Raw genomic sequence first — 21,212 nt, 5'->3', positions numbered from 1 at the left:
AATAATTTTGATAACCCTTAAGTACAGAAAGATCAGTGTACCTACTATACTAAAGAAATTTTATTCAATAAAGTACTTGTTTTATTGAAACTTTCCTGAAAAAATCTTCTCTAATTTTCGAAATGTTTTTTTTTTTTTTTTTTATTCACAGTTATATTAATAATGAATAAAGAAGTTTAGTCTTAATAAAAAGGTAGTAACTTTATTTCTGTACAATAAAGTTTAAGTAAAGATTTCATTCCATAAACAAAGTATAAATGATACAATTTATAATAAAATAGCTATGGAGACGGTTTAAACGGTTTGAATAATTTGGTAATGCCGATATGCAAACTATATCATCAAATCCGGTTACGAGTGATCTCTCTTTCTTTACACGGTGATTTTTTTAGAAAAAGTAATCCTTCCTGATATTATATAAACTTAAAATGATAGTATCTCTAAATTCTACTTCTGTAGAATCGAACTAAACTATAGTAGGTTTATCAGTTAACAGCACTATGTACGAAAGAATAATAAGATTATAATGATAATCGATTTATTATCTTCTATAGTGTTTATACTAAAAAGAAGACTTTCAAATAAATATAAGTATTAGAAGCAACTAGATTATACCTTTTTCAGTTTTCAAAAATGCAATATTTATAAACAAAAAAGTTTGTCATATGTAAGTATCTAGCATAAATCCTTACGCAACTGATAAATAATCGTTGGTGATGAACTATGGTAACTCATTACAGTGATTTTTAGTGGTATCTAATGAGTTCAATATTATGCATTTACTGTGGCAGAGGCCCCCATCAACTACAATAACGTAAGTAATATTTCAAACAAAATCAAATAATAATATAATATTAAATGTGTAATTATTATTCAATATGTTTCGTCGTGGGTAGGTACCTACCACATCAAATTCCGTACACGGCGTACACACATACCTATGATTCCGCATCGTTGCAATGCTGCACAAACTAATATTATATATTGTATTTGTTTTTGTACAGCAAATAATATCGTTTGGTGTAGAATATAATCAATAACAGTGCACACCAAATAAAGACGTACCTATGTGTTGTAGATGTGAGTGTGAACTGTATTTCGATGCACTCATTCGATTCCATTGGATTATTATACCTATACATACAAATATTGTTATTTTTTATACACGCTTCGCCAAAACACATATTATTCTTTCTATCTAACCTCTTCGATTATATCCGGTAGTATCGGAAATCGGTATTTATATTGATGAGAAACAAAATAATACGGGTTTTAAAGTACCTAACATCGGTGTTATCAAAATTAGAAGGTATAGGTACCTATAGTAATATATAAATTATTATTATTATTATCATGTAATTGAAAAAGTTTTTATGATGTTGTGGCAAACCTGTAGATGATATATTGTGTTTCGACGACCTCTATAAGGGTAAAAATATATAAAAGTATTTAAATAATTATGAAAAAAAATGGAAAATAGTAGGATCTTTTAAATATGAAAAAAAAGTAAAATCGTATAATGCCTAGATAATATATTGATATGTGTAGTGGCTTACGATGAGAGATAGAAATATCAGCCTCTGTGTATATAATATTACTTGGTTTTAATTTTATATAAGTTCGCCTACTTGACGGTCTCATTTACTTACGCGCGCAACAATAGTGGATTAAATAAAAAAAAAGCAACGTCATAGTGAAAAACATTCGGATCGATTGAAAAAAAATATATGATATAACATAAAATTCAAGAGGACTTTCGCTGACGTTAGTACGTTTACAAAACATATAATAAGGACGTCATATGCTGCCAACAATATGTTGTGCACGACTTTTAATAACCTTATAGGTAATTCAGCCGGAGGCATAAAATATGTGAACGATATACCGTGCACACAATATAATATAATGTATGGAATAAAAACGCAATTATAAGCTTACGGAAACCAACGGCGACCAGCCAGGCGCCGAGAAAAACTCTTTTCTTAACACGATAATAAATTTATTATATTGGTAGCTAGAACAATAAAATCGGTTACCTATGCGAAATTGTGTCGGATAAATAAAGTGTATATTTAACGACTATTGACCGAAGTATCCAAAATCTGCAGCGAAAATTTTAATACCGACAAATTTCTAGTGGTTCACGTGCGCTCGGTTATAAACGATTTTTTTCGCATTTCAGAAGTTTTTTTTTTAGAAAAGGCGTGAATATTGAATAAGACAATACTCTATATCTGTGTGATTATATTTATAAAAATAGAGTGGTTTTTAGGATTTATTAGACGAGGGAAAATTTTGAGTTTTGACTAACTTTTTTACAGGGTGGTTATCGTTTCCACCAAAAATATGATTTTCGTTTTCACCAAATCTACTTCTACTTATATTATTGAGATGGAGTTTGAAAGCCCCTAGTCTATCTGCAGTTGTATTAATAATAAATTATCGAGATATATATATTATCGAGATTCGGGATAACCCATTTGCAGATAACGCAATAGAAGAATATAAAAATAAAACAATTTTAAGAATGACATTTTTAAAAAAGGTTTGCCACAATTATTTGATATAATAAATAATTTATAGAACTGTCAAAAATATTTGACTTTATTCAATTGAAATTCAAAAATATGAATCCGAAAATTAAATCAAACAATTTTTGGGGATAAATAAGAACCGTCTTCTCGTGGTGCTCCTTGGGTAACTCTAAATAGTTCTCAATCTATAATTTAGACAGGTGGGTAACAATTGTTTTGGTGGAAATAAAAAATCGAACCTTTTTCGTTTTGGCGAAAACGATACTTGACGGAAACGACTGACGCCCCTTTTACAAATAATAAATGTTTGTTTGACCCATGAGTTTTGCAGCGCTTTTTAAAATATACATAGGTACAACTTTCGACCTACCTCATGACCGCTTCAGTGCTCTAGAGAAGTAACATCCATAATTATTTGCTATTTTCGTTCGTATTTTGGTTATAGTATTAAAAGATAATGATTTCTTGGAATTTTTTGAAGTACTGTAGCCCCTTCAGTCAGGGTGGCTACATAACTAAAAAAAATTAACACTTTAACTGTCAATAATCTAAAAACTAAAAAATAATTTTCTTTTTTTTTTTAATATGGGTTGGAAATATATTAAATTATATGTATATTAACATAAAACATGTGTATTAAACCTTTTTTTTAAAGGATGCAGTCGTAGCAATAATGATATATAAATAATATTAAGCTTTTAAAAATTAAATTAAAGCATATTATGTCCACTTTGTTCTGCTCAAATAAATTAATAACGCTACTGAAGATTTATAATAACTTAATATTTACCAACTTGTGATAGTCCATCTATATTTATTATTTAAACGTTTTTATTTATTTCATTATATATTATACTATAATGTTTGCATTTACATTTTTTTATCGTTCTAAATATTTTTTTATTATTATGTAAAAATGTTTATATTTTGACACGGTAATTATATTTTAATTAGACGTTTCGTTAATTTGGTGTTTCATTACGATTTTATATTATACTAGTGTTGTATTTCAGTAATTATTCTACATAAAATGTTGTCACATGAAATATTATTAATTGAAACATAATTTAAAAAAATGTGTTTTGTTATAATATTTGAATATGATACTTTTAAATTGGTATGATTTAGTTTAAAAATAGCACACGTTTCCTTTGTAATTATATACTTCTCAAAATTATTATTCTAAACAAATTGCGTTGTTGAAATAAAATATCTTTTTTTCACTGTATATTTATAGTTAAGATTTATAAAAATTTTCCATTTTAGAAACATAACAACCATTTTGTTGATACGTTGTTATTTTGACATAATATTCTTTACTATATATTACTAACAATAAATTTAAATTTTACTTCAATTAAAAAAAAAAAAACTGGTCTTCTATCCTTTCACTTTTTAATTAAGAATTTAAAGAAACACATTAATTTCAAAAGGGTTTGTTTAACGTACGTAATATTATTTAGGTTTTTTTAATAATTTCAAATATCTTCAGTATTCGGAATCGGTTAGTATAAGTTTGCGTCCTAAAATTCATTTATGATGAAAAATATGACGTAATTATTTTACATGAATGTTTAATCTTATTAGATCTAACCAAACAGTTATGTTGAGTAAATAAAACTATATTATTTTATACTTGGGATTCGTTAAACATAGAAAAAATATATATATAGGTAAATATTTGTCTCTGCAAAATATATTTATCTATAATAATCATGTACATTTTCAATGATATGACTATTCTTTAAGCGTTAATGTGGTCGTCGTCCCTAAATAGTAAATATGCATTTTAAAACACTCGGAACATCTAGTATTATATTATAATGTTGTACTGACCTAAAATAATAATTTTATATTATACTCACTGAAAGTCTCAACTTCCAATAATTATTGACCACCTGATGAAATTACTTGGTAGAAATCTTAGGTACACCTTTTAATTATTTTATGCATCATGCATGTCTCTCGTGTTTAAATAAATAAATAAGTAAATACGTCATAGCGATATCATTAACAAAATGAAAATGACATTTACAGTACTTACACAATAATATCATAATTTTTAAATCCAAGTTTTTATTTTTTATTATTATTTTAGTGGGTTAAAGATAAAACAAAAAGCAAAACAAAACAAAACCGTTTCTTCATTAACTTCACACATTATTATAAGTGTAGTAGCTGCGTATAGAAAGTACCGAAGACCAATTCAGTTAAAACTTTTGAAAATTGTGTACAGACAAACATGAATTGCTCTTGATATCATTACAAAGACTTTTTTTTAACAATTTTTTTTTATATATTAATCATAAGAGTTCACAGCTAAGATATTTTATTGTTCATGTTACAGTATTTTAATTCATAATATAATATTATCCTTCTTCTAACATTACATTGAAGTTATATCATGTAAATGAAATGTAATATTGTACCCACGTTTTTATATTATTGTTGTTTCTGTAATATTAAACTAATACGATGGCCTAATAAAAAATAAATGTTTATAAAATATGTTATTATTTTTAAAGAAACGATATAATAACACCGAAAAGTTATAAAAACTCAATCATGATATTCTAAATGTACTCAATAATATTGTACTCGGTAAAAACTAAAATATGTGAATATGTCATTAACATTAATTGTCATTTAATCGTGCATATTATATTTTAGTAATCAATTTTTATTAAATTATGAATCATAATCATGAGTATGTATTATTGTATTATTATACTGAAAAAACCAATAAGTTTATATACTTATGGTTTATACCTACATTAAAGACAATTCTTTTGAAATATGTGTTACTAATAATTATTTGTACGAGTTCAAACTGACTGTCATATAATCAGTATAATTAATAATTATGTTATAAGCATAAATAAAAAAAGGAATTGTTAGGTAAAATATTTTTAAAATAAAATGTACTGGAACTATATTGAATTAATGTATAAAAATATTTTTAATAAGATATTTTGTTTCTGTACGATAAAATATAAATTGCTGTTTTTATTAAGTAATTTCAGATTACTACGTATTTTATTATACTTACATTATTTTATCGGAACTAAGGAATCTGCAATTTATTAATACGATTCACATTAAGTGGTGTATTCTGCGACACACTAAATGGATCTTTTGTAAGTCATAATTCGTTGGTCAAAATGTACTTATATTAATTACGGCGGAGATCAATATATAACGTAACAGAAATTTTGCGCTATTCATAAGAGAAATTTACACTAAACAAAAATAATATATGGTCGAGTACTTAATTACACATATGGATAGCGGTTATGCTACATGGTAAATATGTTTGCAATAATTTATTTAAATTATATATGAATTCGTAGCAATTACATATACAATATACTAATTGTATTAGATGTTATTGTTCACATTTTACATACACACACATTTTTTCAATAGTATAAGTTTATAAATTATATATATATTAACAATGTTTGTCACCAAAACTCAATATAATTAAAGTTTAATGCTTTTCTTTTCTGATGATTAAAGTTTGGTATAAAAATGATAATTATTTTGGAATAATATCTAAAAATTGTAAATATTATTATTTTTTTTATACTTTGAAAACGTTTACTATTGTGTTTTTATTTTTAATATATTATAGAAAATTATAATAGAATTTGTTTTAGAAACGCAGACAATTAAATATGTACAGAAAATAACCTATAAAAGTAAATTTTTAATAACACTTATATAATATTCAATTTTTAATGGATAATGTAGCATAATATAATCTTAGATACCTAATAATATTGTTATTAAATTTCTTTCTTACTTTTTTTATTTAAACATTTTAAAGTAAATTTATTTATAAATAGTTGCTATTTTTTGTTTCAATATCCTAGTATTATGTATCATGTTTGTATTTAAATATATACTATTATTTAATAAGGATATTATTATGTTAAGTTTTTTTTTTTTTATAGACGAACAGATAGTTTGAATTTTCTACATAGAATAGTATATTATAATGTATTTTTACAGACTTCAAAATTATAATAATTTACATTTTAAAACAAACATATGCATACAATATATGCTTCCATGACCAATAATTATAAATTTGTAATTTTATAAATGACAAACTTGATTCATGAATGCAAGCACCAGTAAATTAATGTCTAAAACATAAATAATATTATTCGTGAAATAAAAAATATTCAATTCAAAATTGGCAGTTAATTTTAACGTAAATTATTATTTGATGTTTGGTCAATAAGAAGAATATTATATATATATTTTTTTATGAAAAAAATCTGTATAAGAACCTACATTAGGTACTTAAAATAAATTAAATTTTACTCAGTTATAAATTATTTCTTTTAAAATCTCAAACATTTTCAACACACTTGAATTGACTGTAAAATATTCAATAAAAAAAAAAAAAAAAAAACAACCATTCTAAATAATATGTATTAAATATGTTTAAAGATAAAAAATTATATTACAAAATTATTAGAAAATTATAATAGGTATATCTATATTATAAATAATTGTTTGAAAATCAAAGTCCAATTCGTAGAATTGAAAAATCTATATAAATATCCTGGGTAATAACGTAAAGTAAAATGATCCCGACTCAAAAGTATAGTTAGTGGCATCTACGTTTGAATCTACAAAAAAAAACTTAACAAAAACTAACAAAACTTTCAGAGCGTATAGATTCTACGCAAAAATATATTTATTAAAATAAATTAGGGAAAACAAATCAACATTATCGCAAACCAATTGATTCCAAACTACACATTTAAGAAACAGCCTTCTAATTGATGATGGTACATAAAAAATGAAATTCAACAACCATAATAATTATCCTTCGTCTCTCTGGTGAATGATTTAATATAAGAACCTTCACCATGGATAAAGTACTGCGTGCCAAGATATATGAATGTTAAAATGTTAAAATCGCTGTTAAGAATTGTATTATACAAAAAAACGATCATCTTTATTTATAGGTATATAAATTAGAATTTTGCTGTATTAAATTTATTAATTTTAGATAGCGTAAAAACCTAATTTGTAAACATAGAATAATAAACATTCCCACTAGATAAAAAGTAAATTAGATATGAGAAATTCGTGAATATTATGTATTAACATTTTGAAGAAACGTAATTTATTTATAAGACAAAAGTTTTGTATAAAAACGAATTAAATAATATGTACAAATAATACTAGTTTTGCAGGGTAAAAACTAAACGCAACTTTTACCAAGCACAAATTATGATCAATTGTGTGTAAAAAATTTAATCAAAAATTTAATAATACTGCATAGAAACATTGAAACATAATAATAATATATCGATCATAAATTCAAATATAATTATTAAAATGGATATTCAAGAAATAATTTGTTTTTTTTTTTTTTTATTAACAAAGTTTAGAACTCATCGGTGTAAAATATTGTTTATTTTTATTTAAAAAAAAAATTGACTGTTTAGCGTGAAACGAATTACCTAATTATGAAATTAATAAAAATTCATCAGATTCTTTTCTAAATAATCATGCGAGATTTTCAATTTAATTTTTCGATTCTGAGAGTGAAATGTTGCTCTTACACAATGTGGTATGTGTTTTTTATTTTGTCTGATGACATAAAGTTAAACTAGAAAAAACATTTAATTAACAAACATTTTTTAAAAACTACATCATGTCTAGAAAATAACAATCTAAATTCTTGATCAAACAATTAAATTCTCTATGGCTATTTTTTCCTAAATTAAAAAAAAAAAAAATCAAATCGATTGTTGAGTTGTGACTTGCAAAAAAATATTTTTAGATCAAATTCCTCTAGTTATATTGTCGTCAATAACATCATATTATTTGGGTAATCATTATAATATCCTGCACTTAAAACGTCCAAATTTGGTAACTGAAATCGCGTGTATGATGTACCTACTATTATAATACTGACTCGTTCATTTATCTTATGTTAATATAACACGCATCGGTATATCAGTGCAATACAATTCCGAAACATTTCCAGAACGCTTATTGTAGGCGGTCTTCGCGATTAATCAGTAACGTTCAACAATACAATAATATTCTCGCCGAAATTGATTTAATACCACAACCACGTGTATTATTGCAGAGTGGAAATAATGCGAACAGACATCCACGGCGCACGATTCGGTGCTATTGGATATTTAGCGATTTATTATATGAACATATTATAATATATTATATTCACGTATTTAACTTATATTATAATATGCAGTAGTAATCAGTGTATATAATTAATATTTTTAAAAATAAAATGCATTTTAAGAATTAAACTTTAAATACAAAATACATATTAGAAAATATTAGACAACAGTATTGGATCTACCCTATATTATATAGTTTATAATCAATAAATGCTGCCTAAAGAAAACTAATAGTTGCTATAAAAGCCTCGGGTATTCATTCACATTTCTCTAATTCAGCAATAATTTCTGTGGGAAATCTGAGAACCAATGTACTTTCGATTTTTTTGCAAATTAAATTTTGCGCATAGAATAAATGTTAGGTTTATTAGTAAATAACTGATATTTGTAACTCATGATGTAACAATAACTTGTTTACAGATACAAGATCCAACCAACTAATTAATGTTGTAAAAATAAATGTAATTTATCTTTTTTTAGCAATTTAGTCAAAAATATAAGACAATAAAATATATTTTCGTTACAAATTTAAAGCGTCCATCATACTCGCATTTATTAAAAATAACTTATTAGGGTTTACGCCATGTTGTTATTTAGAGAAATATATAAATGAGAAACATTTAATTATTCAAATTTTATCTAGAGTATTTTTCCCGTACTTTAAAGCGTATTTATTGATGTTATATTTAATATATTTAGATAACTTAGTGGTATATTGTCTGTAGTTGTACTTAGTAAAGCTATTAAGCAATACAAACGATATAAAATGATAATAGTTTATATTTAGATTATTCACTGTGGTTAGTGAGCCAGCCTAAACTTTCCCATAGACCAGAAGTGACTCGTATACTGTAATTTAAAGTTCCCTAGCATAATGTATTAGAAAAAATACTTAAATAAGTGTCGAAACGTTCTTATATTTGATGGAAAGCAAAGCGTTTTAAAATTATTGTAAAGTATATGTAGTGGTTTGACTATTTTTCCAACTTTAGAGTACAATCTGATTAATTACAATAATAAAAACACAATTTAAAATTAATAATTTATTTATAGATAAAGACGTGAATGTGATATCAAAAGCTGTAATACAATTACTCAAATACTTTATTTAAAATATCTTTAATAACTTTATAATGTTCATAAATATTAAAATTTAAAAATTTAAAATACAATATATTTATAAAATTTTAACACGTATTTCTGTTGCACAATTCATTAACGATAAAAAAAAAGTGTATATATTATACTGTTGTGTATAAATATTAAAATATTGAGCATAATTTGTTTAAAATATGTACCTATACATATCTAATGGTGATCTATACAAATGGCACTTTGCTAAAATAATATTTCCATAATTAATATTTTTTTAACAGAACGAAATTATCAAAAATCGGTGATGCTTAAAATACCTATACTCCCGTTTTCCATATAACTTTTATTTATTGATTTTTCCCACTTATTAAGAAATGTACGAGAAATCATTGGCTCTCAAAATATCAAATATGGATCCAATTAACTACCATAAAATGCCCTTAACGTTGAAGATTAATGCTACAAAAAATGATGGTAGACACTAAAAATTCTCAGTCAAATAAATTAAATTAATTAATAATGAAAAAAAAATACATCGTTGTAATATAAGTACATTCATCTTTCCACTCAGAATTTAATTTGGCGTTTTGTACTGAGTTGTATAGTTGTGGATGTAGAGAAAATATGAGTCTTGATGTAAAACAGTTGTGGCTAGTATTGCAGCAGCTGTCTTAGTGTAATTATGAGTTAAACCGTAAACACAACCAAGTAAAAATCGACTTAAAAAGTTTGAAAATAGAATAACGCATATTGTATTCTAATAGTTTTAAAAAAAACTTTAGTAAGTTCCTACTTTGTGAATGAAATTTAGAGAATGGATTATTGAAAATTACTTATTTGTATAAGAAATAGGAAATTAATTGGGATAGTTTAAAATTTTGACTTTAGTGCCTAAATATAACAACTATACATTTCAAGTACTTCAATATTATGTTATTTAAACATTTTTATAACTTATTTGAATATTCCTTAATTAGAAATAATTAATGAAATAATTTATGAATATTTATATGCAGTTAAAATAAATCAATAATTTCAAAAACCGAAAAACACAATACAATTTAAGTATATAAAAAATAATTTAAACTACTTTAAATTTTTGTTGCGTTAGATTTAAACAAAAGGAAACTACTGTTTTTGTATGAATATTTTAATCATTATAAACAATGTATGTAGTGGTTAACTAAAAGATGATCTAAAATACAAAAAATGATCTCATCACGTAACTCAGAAACCATAATGAAAAATCTCATCAAAAGTGTCCAAGTAAATAATGAATATCTACAAAAAACAATTTATTAAAAATAAAGATCTGTTGGATTTTTGTGGAATGATATTTCCGTGCTAACCGTTTGAATACTTTGTTGAATTTTTAATAAGCATCTAGGTAATAGGTAAAAGCAAGTATTAATAGTCAATTTACATCCTTATAAAATTTCTCAGGGATACAAAACATAAGATATAAAAACTTTTGATTAGTTATTTAAAATCATCATATTACGTACATTTTAATATCCTTTAAAATCTACTTTGAAGACCTAGTTGTTAATCATTAATCATAATAAAAATTATACACTCGTATGTACATAAAATAATGTACTTAAAAATGAATATTAGTTTTGAATTATCATAAAAGTAAAACCGACATAATTAAAATTTTAAAGTATAAATAACTTTATAATTGCATACAACAAAACTACTAACATAATAATAATATTATTATGTATAATAACTGGTATGGGAAAATTTCAAATGTATGGTGAATTGTGTTGTATAAAATCATTTAAATTTAAATTTTAGTATAGTTTTAACTGTAAGTAGTAATATTTTTTTTTATATTTAAAAATGGTTTAATTCACAATATTATTTACTAAATACAACAACATCACATCATTATATAACATTGTATTTTAGTATTTATCGAATTTCTAAAACTTGCAATTTTTTATAAATATTAAAATAAAAAATAATAAATGATTTAAATGACTTAATTATATCGAACCATAATTTAGATAAAATTGTATACGTAATTAATGTAGTTCTATTTTTTCATGAAATAAATTTTATAATTAACAAATAAAACTATCTTACCCCAAGTTTAGTGAAGTAACTATGAAGTAAAATATATATTATATAGCTTTTATGCTCTTGTTTACATAGACACAGAATCACATTTTACTATATTCACTATTTTGTCATTATTTAAAGATTTTAGTTGGGAAAAACGATATTAATATGAACTATAAAACAGTAAACTATACATATGAATATATTACACAGATTTTTTTTTAAATATAAATGTTGATAGTATATTATATAGTGAGTATCAATTTAGATTTTATACTCGCAGGTAATTTGGTTATAATATTAAAAATGTTGTTAACTTTAATATTTATTTAATCATCCACATTTACCTTGTAAAAACTAAAAATTATAATTACTTAATTGTATTTTTAATAGAAAATCATTGTTTTATAAACTATGCAGTACGATACCTACCCAAAAATGTATAATAGAGATCTAATTGAAAATAAATTAACTTCATAATGTAAATTACGTAATGATACTATGTATGGCTTTGGTAATGTAAAAATATATATTATATAACGTCTTATAATATACTTTACATTATAAATACTTAGTACTCATAGGTAGTTTTTTGTTGAATATTTAGTCATATACTTAATAAAATATTTTTTTCACTTCTAGAATTTAAAACATATATTAGAAATTATAATTAATTAATACATAATAAATAATATTTTAGTTTAAAAAGCCAAATAATACACAAAATAATAAAATTTGTAAACTATACAAATGTGTGATTAATTTAATTAAAAGATTTGTTATTTATATAGTTTTTCCTTTTTTTTAACTGTAAAAAAATTTTTAAAAACCATTATAATATTTTTTCATATTTTATAAAAAAAAAAAGTCTATGTATCTATTCAGTAGCTTTTACTTAAAATAAATTATAAATTTTCAATTATATTATTTACATACATTTAAATAATGATTACGTCCTTAATATCCATATTTTGTATTTTCAACTCTTAGTTATAGAATATTTCCATCTAATTTTATTAGGTATATACGCTAAACAATAGCTTGCGGCTATTCTACGGATAATATTAAAATCATCCTTGAAATATTATATATATATCCTAATTATTGTGAAACTTTGCTACAAACTAGTGCTAGAAAAATGTACCCAAATGATATGGCCATCCGTTTTGTATATACTTGGTTATTGTGTTTCTTGATATAAGTTAACAAAAACAGGTCAATAATATTAGTGGTTTCTCTGTTTCTTCGGCCATAGGTTTAATATAAGAGAATATCTTTCCTCCAATAATACTTTACCATTACCCGAAAACTTACTTAATTTTATACGAGAAGCATTTATGTAAGTTCTTATAACACGTATAAACTTATGAATATATTCATGGCCATTTTCTCGATGGCATCTAAAAAACTTATTTTAAAATGTATAAGTTCATTTCCAAAAGTAAGTAAAATCTTCACTAATAATTTTCAATTTGGATTTAATAATGACACTTAAAAAATACGTAAATATTCATAGATCAATGGTATAATATTTAATAGATATCAATATCATAACACAATAAAACTATTATCACAATATAAGAAATTATTTTGAAAAATTTAAATTCATACTAAAAATCTAACACAGACAAAAAAAATGAGAGGATGAATGTGAACTTCACTTTTCAATCCTTTCTAGCCTGTAAATAATTTATAAATATCAAATGTTTCAAAAACTGGATTCCTTGAACTTACTATGAACATAAAATCTAATATGGTTTCAAAAAGAGTTATTCCAGCATCTATGAAAACTCAAGATCCTTTGAGAATAATTTTTATATGAGGAGCACCAATTCTACTAAGCTACTAGAATAAGACCACATTTATTTGTTTATATAGATATTAATATATTATATTAAATCAAATTCGGATATTTTGAGATAATGTTTGAGTCCGATGCCAAATAAAACAAATAAATGACAATTTTTATATTATAAATATTAAGCAAATAGTAATATTATAAGTATGAATACCCTTCCGGTGCTACAATAAATTAAACTTTCCACAACAATTGCAACTTTCTCACAACAAATTTGATTACAATTTAAAACTACAATATGGGATATATTACAAAATTATAGGAATTACTTAATGAGGGTAATTTATAAGGTCATATTATTGAAATATAACAATTAAAAAATATAGGTAGTGTAAGTTCATATAAAATTACAAATTTTAATATTAAAAATTATTAAGATATTAATAATCTGCAATACATGTTGGGAAATACGTATCACAAAGTATGCGCAACTATAAAACGTAAAACAAAATATTTGATATTCTATCATTGTACTATAAAATAAATTATTTGCATATTCTATTTATACTACTATTTAAAAGAAATTTTCTAATTCTAATGAATTAATTTCCTGTTTTTAACTATCGAAATTCATCATGAAATTGTTTAATTAAAAAAACCTATCTGTTAAGTGTATACATTTAATTATGTAATTTTGTATTAAAATATTGAATATTTTACAATTTGCGATAAATTTTATCAATCCAAATCTCAATACATTAATAAATTCTTATTACTTTAATTTTATTGGTTATATAAAAAGTTATTTAAACCTATTTACTATAATAATAAGTTTAAGAAATATAATAAAAGCAATCGAACAAAAAGATTTATTTATTTTTATTCTTTTTAAGTTATTACAAAGCATTATTTTTTAATCAAAACGTCTTTAGGGTATCAGCTATTTATATATATAAAAAAAATAATTACTTTAAAAATAATAAAAATCCAGCTGTTCATAAAAAATTATGGTGTTTTGATAGTTTTAAGGATTTAACCTATTCTCATTTAATATAGAATTAGAACTATTTTAGATGATATCATAAAAAATCATGGTAACTATTAAGAAAAAACAAATATGTATTTTGATATTCCTAATATTTTTTTTAACAAAGTATTTTTATTTTTGCGTTAATTTAAATAATATTTATTTAAAGTTTTATATTTTTATAATTTAACAGAACGTATATGTAAAAAAATTAATGTCAATTATGGAGTAAAATAAAATAAACAATTGCCATTGATTTATTTTAAAACAGTTAATTAGCTCCTAAATTAACATTAAAAAATAATATAGTTTGTCAACTTTAAATATTTTTGGTAAATATTTATTTAAAATTGGATTCGGATAAGTTCAAAATAATATTACTGTTATTTTCAACAAATTGACGAGTTTTTGAAAAGCTGAGTTGATACAGATTAATAAATTAAAATATAGAATAATCAGTTGTAATAGCTTTTACTTTATATTTAACAATAATAAGTATAGTATTACATTATGGATAAAATAATATGTTCACTATATATTATATTTAATATAGTAATATTTCACTTGGTAAAAAAACCTTTAAGTACAATTTTAAGTATCTATATTACTACGTTATATTATTACGAAATAAGAGAAAAAAGACATCCAAAAATTATCGAAAATAAAATTATTTATTAAAAAAGTCTTCAAAAATATTTCGAAGTAAATAAATATAAATTACACATTTCTTAATTTGTTACAAATAATTATAAAATGCCAACACAAATTTTAATAAAATCGAATGTTTATTATGGGTAGGTAGATTTTTTATTGATTTTTTGACACTGTTTAACAGTTTACAATTATATTTATATTATATTTATCTTTAAATTAATATTATAGTTATTAGTTATCATCTTCTTCTATGTATATATTTTTATACCATGAGCCAAATTGTAATCACATTAAAAAAATAATATAACAATAAATATGATACTATTACACTAATTCGTGTTAGAAATTATTAAAATTCTATGTTATAACTTTTTTTTTGATATGAATCTTTAAATTTTAAACTAATTCTAAAATAAATAAATTTAAATTTATTTTTAAATAATTAGCGTACTTACGTGTATATTGTATAATTATATATTTTTATCGAGTTACATGATAGTGTTTAAGGCTAATGAAACGAACGATAATTAGACAAAAATCTATCACCTTAACACCTTTATCAAAAATATTTGTATAGCGCTTTGGTATCAAATTTAATTTAGTTTAGCCTTAGTAATGTTTAGCATAGTATTAAAATATTCGGTGTTCCCTATTTCAAAAATTGGTAATCAAATATTTCAAACACCAAGCTTCGAACCAAAATATTTGTGGTGTAAACCTAAAATGGTTATTGCAAGTGTTGACGTAACTGAACAAAGTACCCTATTTTTATGACAAAAGCTCTGAAACAATCAATCAACTAATCTAAACTAAATAAAATAGACAAAAAAAAACAAGTATAAACAACTCAAATGAAAAAAAAATATTAAATCGAGCGAGAATCGAAAATACAAGACTAACTCATAGTTTTATGATAAAAAAAATATGAAAAGATTAATCGTAGGTAACATATTTTTGTGGTACCACCCAGAAGATCAAACATATCAAATGCGTGTAATTTGAAAATTGAAACTCAAATTAAGTTATCACACAGTAGAAAGTCTGGGTTCAATTCCGAGAATGAAAAAAACAATATAGAAGCGTTTTTTAAAAGGATCTATATACTATACACATTTCCTAGTCTAAATAAATAATATTATTATGAATATTTTGGTTATTGTTATTATTATAATTTATAAGTCTCGTGGTTACTATATAATTAGCATTAACATATCATATTTTTTTCTTATTATATGGATATTATAATATAATTTTATTAACCTTATTTTATTAAAACCTTGTTAAGTTTGTTATTTTTATTTTTCACTCATTGCGTACGACATGTCAACAATACAAATTATTAATTATAATAACGCAAATGTTTGTAACATAGATGAACTAGTTGACGAAGCAAAATAAAAATACATTTTTTAAAAAAGAGTGTTTAAAAGTACCGCAAATATTCTTATATACCTAATATATAATATATTTAATGAAAAATTTACAAAAAAAAAAAAGAAACTAATATTATTGGATTAGACTAACAATTAATGCTTTTTTAAAACTCGAAAAATTAAAGAATGTTAGCTCTTTAAGTTTTTGTTTCTATGTACAATTAAACGTGTTATTTATTTATTGAAAAAATAAACTCCAAATACTTAATAACATTATTCGTCTATACAAATTCATTCAATACTAACAATATTGGCAGATAAAATACTTGTTATACAATCTATAATCAGAACAATGAAATGTTGAATAAATTTAAGAATTAATGGCATATAATGAGATGAACAAAAGAAAATTACAGCACTAGTTAGACAAGGTTTTTGTGGATAAACTTCTCTCAATCTTTGTTAGATTTTTTTGTCTTTTTGAAAACTAAAGATGTTTTGTTTAAATAATTTTTAGAACTCAAATAATTTCTCTTTTTATCAAATCTTTACCAGAGTATAATAATCACAATAAATATTACTATACTGACACATAATACATTTCAAAAAAACTAAGTATAATATTCTATATTTTTTTCGATATTAATCTGAATACTTTCATGTTACAGGAGATAATTTATTTTTGTTTGGTAAATATAATTTTATCATAATATACGATTTAAAGTATATATTCATTCAACCTTTTTGAAGCTCTGAGCCAAATTAAAGACAATAGCAATAATATCTTATTATTTCTTAAACATGTTGATATTATGTATACTAAACTAGTAAAATGTATATATTTATTTTTGTTATGCAGAAATAATATTAATTATCTTTATAAGCTAATAACCTAAGTTGTTGTAGCTGCACCAAAAATAATAAAAACAAAAACAAATTAATATACGTATTTGTTTATAAATATGTAGAACAAGTATTCATTTAGTACAAAATTATTTTATAAATTATTATTTTTTAATACTCATTTTCAATACTTTATTTAAAAAAAAATTTTAAAGGCATAAATTAAAACGTTAAAAACACTAAATATTTATAAATAATTAAAAGCTTCTAAAAATAGTAAAAATCATAAACCTAATTCAATCAATTAAAAAATAATAATATTACATACTATCAGAATATTAGAATTTATTTGAACTCAGTATTTATTAAAATATTTTATTTTGTTACTTCACCAAAAACACGATTAAATTGTTTTAATTTGTTGTTCTTTATTTTTAGTAAAATGTTTATTATTATTATTTATATGTCTTGCTATGTTTATGTAAATAGAAATTGGTAACTTTTTTAATTCATTTTTTTTTAAAAATATACTGTACATAATATAGTAATGTTTAACATTCAAGAATCCTTAAATACTTAAATATAATTAATAAAATTTATTAATTTGCGATTTATTGTACATTCTTAAAATTAAAAATGTTCGTTTGCATTTAAAAAAAATATAATTTTAAAAGGGGAAAAATGAAAAAAAATAATCACCACTTACCTGTGCCCCAAAGCGCGAACAGTTTGGTACAAACGAAGATACTGTACAGAGTGAAATCTACTTTTCCGTTTATATATATACGTGCTACGTTGTTACGAACACTACGCTTCCGTACGGGTCGTGGATCAGTCCGAGAGGGTAATATTCTGTGCTTCTCTTTTCAGCGTGCGCAACAAGTCCCACCTCCCTTTGGGGGTTTGTCCAAAATTCGCAACAGTTATATCGCATCTAGGAAAAAAAATACCACATACTAAATATAATATATATAACATACTTTTATAAATATGTATAAATAATATGTAGATAAGAACGTGTTTTATTAGAAAAAATATTAAGTTTTCCTCTCAGAAAACTTTTTCTTTTAATACCATAATCATAATTATTAAAGTCTGAAATTAATTATTTCTGATGTTCACTTATTAACTTATTAAAAAAATACGATTTGAATTTATTTTTTTGTTTAATACCTATTAACCATTGTTTATTTTATGAAAATTAATTTTTTTTTTCATATCAATTTGTAATTTAAATTTATAGGCTGTCATTTTTTAGTCATTCTTTAAATTAATAAAATTAATAATTTTACATTGAATAACAGTTTCATACCGATTTTATTTTTTTAAAACTTAAAATAACTACATGTAGGTACAGTAATATTTTAATCCTAATTCATCATAAATATACATCTATACATATTTTGTTTATACAGTAGAACCTTGATTAACCGTCAGTCTCGGGACCAGAGCTTTGACGGATAATCGAAAAGACGGTTAAGCGAGCAACAAACATTTTTTTAAAAATACATACATATTTTTTATTATTTTTTAAATAATTATAACATGCATATTGATATAGTAAGGAACTATTACTTATTGGTACATTATTGTTATTATTTTTTATTATTTACAATTTACATACATACTTACATACACAAGGTAATAAGATTTTACTACAACACACAAGTAGTCCGTGCAAGTGTGGCCTGACTGAGAAAGACGGTTAATTGGGGGACGGATAATCAAGGTTCTACTGTACTTATTTTGTAATTCTTATTATTCTAACTTCAACTTAAAATTTAGTTGGAAACTATTTTATATTTAAAAAGAAAAATTTAATCACTTTTTGATTTTATACTTAGAATTAGCACAAAAATAAAATAAAAGTTTAGTTTAATTATTATTAACTCAATATATTGATATATGTTTATTTTTATTTTATTTATTACAAACATATTAATTACTTTGATCAATCACTATTATATATTTTTATGTGTTTCATAATAATAAAATATTGTATATAATCATCATAAATATTTTAGAATGTCGTCTAAAAAATATTACTCACTTGAACGTAATCATTAAAGATCTTTTTGTAATAGAATTGTACAAATAAACCACACGAGATTTGTACTGTATCCACTTAGAGAATGGGATATAAAAACAACTTTTAGCCATGTTTCCATTAAAATATCGAGATAAAAAAATCAAAAATACATAATCACTGATAATAATTATAATGTATATCTTTAGGGCATAAGGATTATTATTCTGCATACATATTGGTTTATATGTAATACTTTAGTTTTAAATAACAATATTATATAAATTATGTGCTAGTTATATAGCTATAATACAGCTAATATGAACATTAAATTCTCCCATTTTAATTTAATAATAATAGTCAATAAGTAACAGTAACTGTAAAGTTTTTTTAATCTACAACTCTTTATATCTAATGTGTATTAGGTATATAATATAGTATTATACCGGTGTCGAGACGTTAACAGTAAATTGTTGTGTAACTTCCGCACTTTATAATGCATTTATACAATACAAAGGATGTGTGTTCGCATGGTTACGATTTATTAATTTTTCAGTTTAATTTAAGTTGATACATTTTATGTTATTTCGCTTTCTATATACATAAATTTATATTATACAATATTCACCATAATATACTGGTAGACATGACTTGATTGCGATGGGGGAGATGGTCGTTAATGAAAATAAATTTATAGACATGATTGTAAGGTAAGTAGACAAGTTTATGAAATTGGAGCCACAAACAAGTGGTGATACCCAAAAGCACAAGTTGACCTTTTTTTTCGATAACCCAAAAGCGCAAAATGAATTTACGCTTTTGTACCTTGGTAGTGGGATAAAAGAGCAAAAAAAAAAAATGTATTACCTGTTATAGTATTTTATCCGTTTTACGACAGATCGCAACGACGGTTATTGCATTTGCCTTTGTTTTATCATAACAAATTACATTGACGATCACAGCAAATCTTAAGTGATCTGCAATATACAAACATGGAAAATGTATACAGAACAAAATTAACAGATTGGAATACTTGAAAACAGCGAGTTTCAGATTTTAAATTTAATTTTAAGGTTTCTACTCGATATAATTATACGTATATTCATGATACATAAAAATTTAAAATAATACTCAAAACTATAATTTTTATTTTTTAACTAATTTCAATATCACTATAAATCCTTAATTAAATATTTATAATAACTAATATTTTGATAAAATACACTTTATTTTTATAAAATTGATTTGCGTTTATGAGTTATTAAAAAACGAATATTTTCGCGCTTATGGGTTTTGTTTAAGTCATATTTTGAGCTTATGGGCTACAGACCAAACAAGTAATTTCTTATACATATGAATAAAATATAACAGAGATATTATATTATAAGACCTATCATTAAAAAAAAAAAATAATAATAAGAACTGAGGTTTAATAAGAGTTATAAAACTATTATAGGTGTTGCAGTTATTTTTTAAAAAAGCTCAGTCCTCGATCAAACCATACTTAAACCTGCTATTACCATGCGAAGTTCGTACTCCATTGTTCCTTTAGAGATTCAAGCCTAAGCATTTGAGTAATAGGACTAAATCGTGATCTGGATAAGAAATTTTATGAGTTT

At 23.2% G+C, this 21,212-nt stretch overlaps 1 protein-coding gene across 1 annotated transcript in view; it reads right to left on the bottom strand.

The window, feature by feature from the left end:
- The window catches only part of LOC114121562 (uncharacterized), a 40,608-nt gene extending 20,048 nt beyond the window's left edge, over nucleotides 1–20,560 (bottom strand). The window contains exons 1-2 of the mRNA XM_027983973.2: nucleotides 20,461–20,560; nucleotides 18,274–18,501 (exon numbers count right to left, since the gene is read on the bottom strand). The gene's annotated coding sequence lies outside the window, so the exon portion shown is untranslated. The remainder of the gene's footprint in view (nucleotides 1–18,273; nucleotides 18,502–20,460) is intronic.
- Between the last annotated feature and the right edge of the window lie 652 nt (nucleotides 20,561–21,212).

The sequence above is a fragment of the Aphis gossypii genome, chromosome 2, assembly GCF_020184175.1.
Source record: "Aphis gossypii isolate Hap1 chromosome 2, ASM2018417v2, whole genome shotgun sequence".
Classification (NCBI taxonomy): domain Eukaryota; kingdom Metazoa; phylum Arthropoda; class Insecta; order Hemiptera; family Aphididae; genus Aphis; species Aphis gossypii.
Note: the sequence above shows the minus strand (reverse complement) of the source record. Positions and strands in the feature narration are given on the sequence as shown.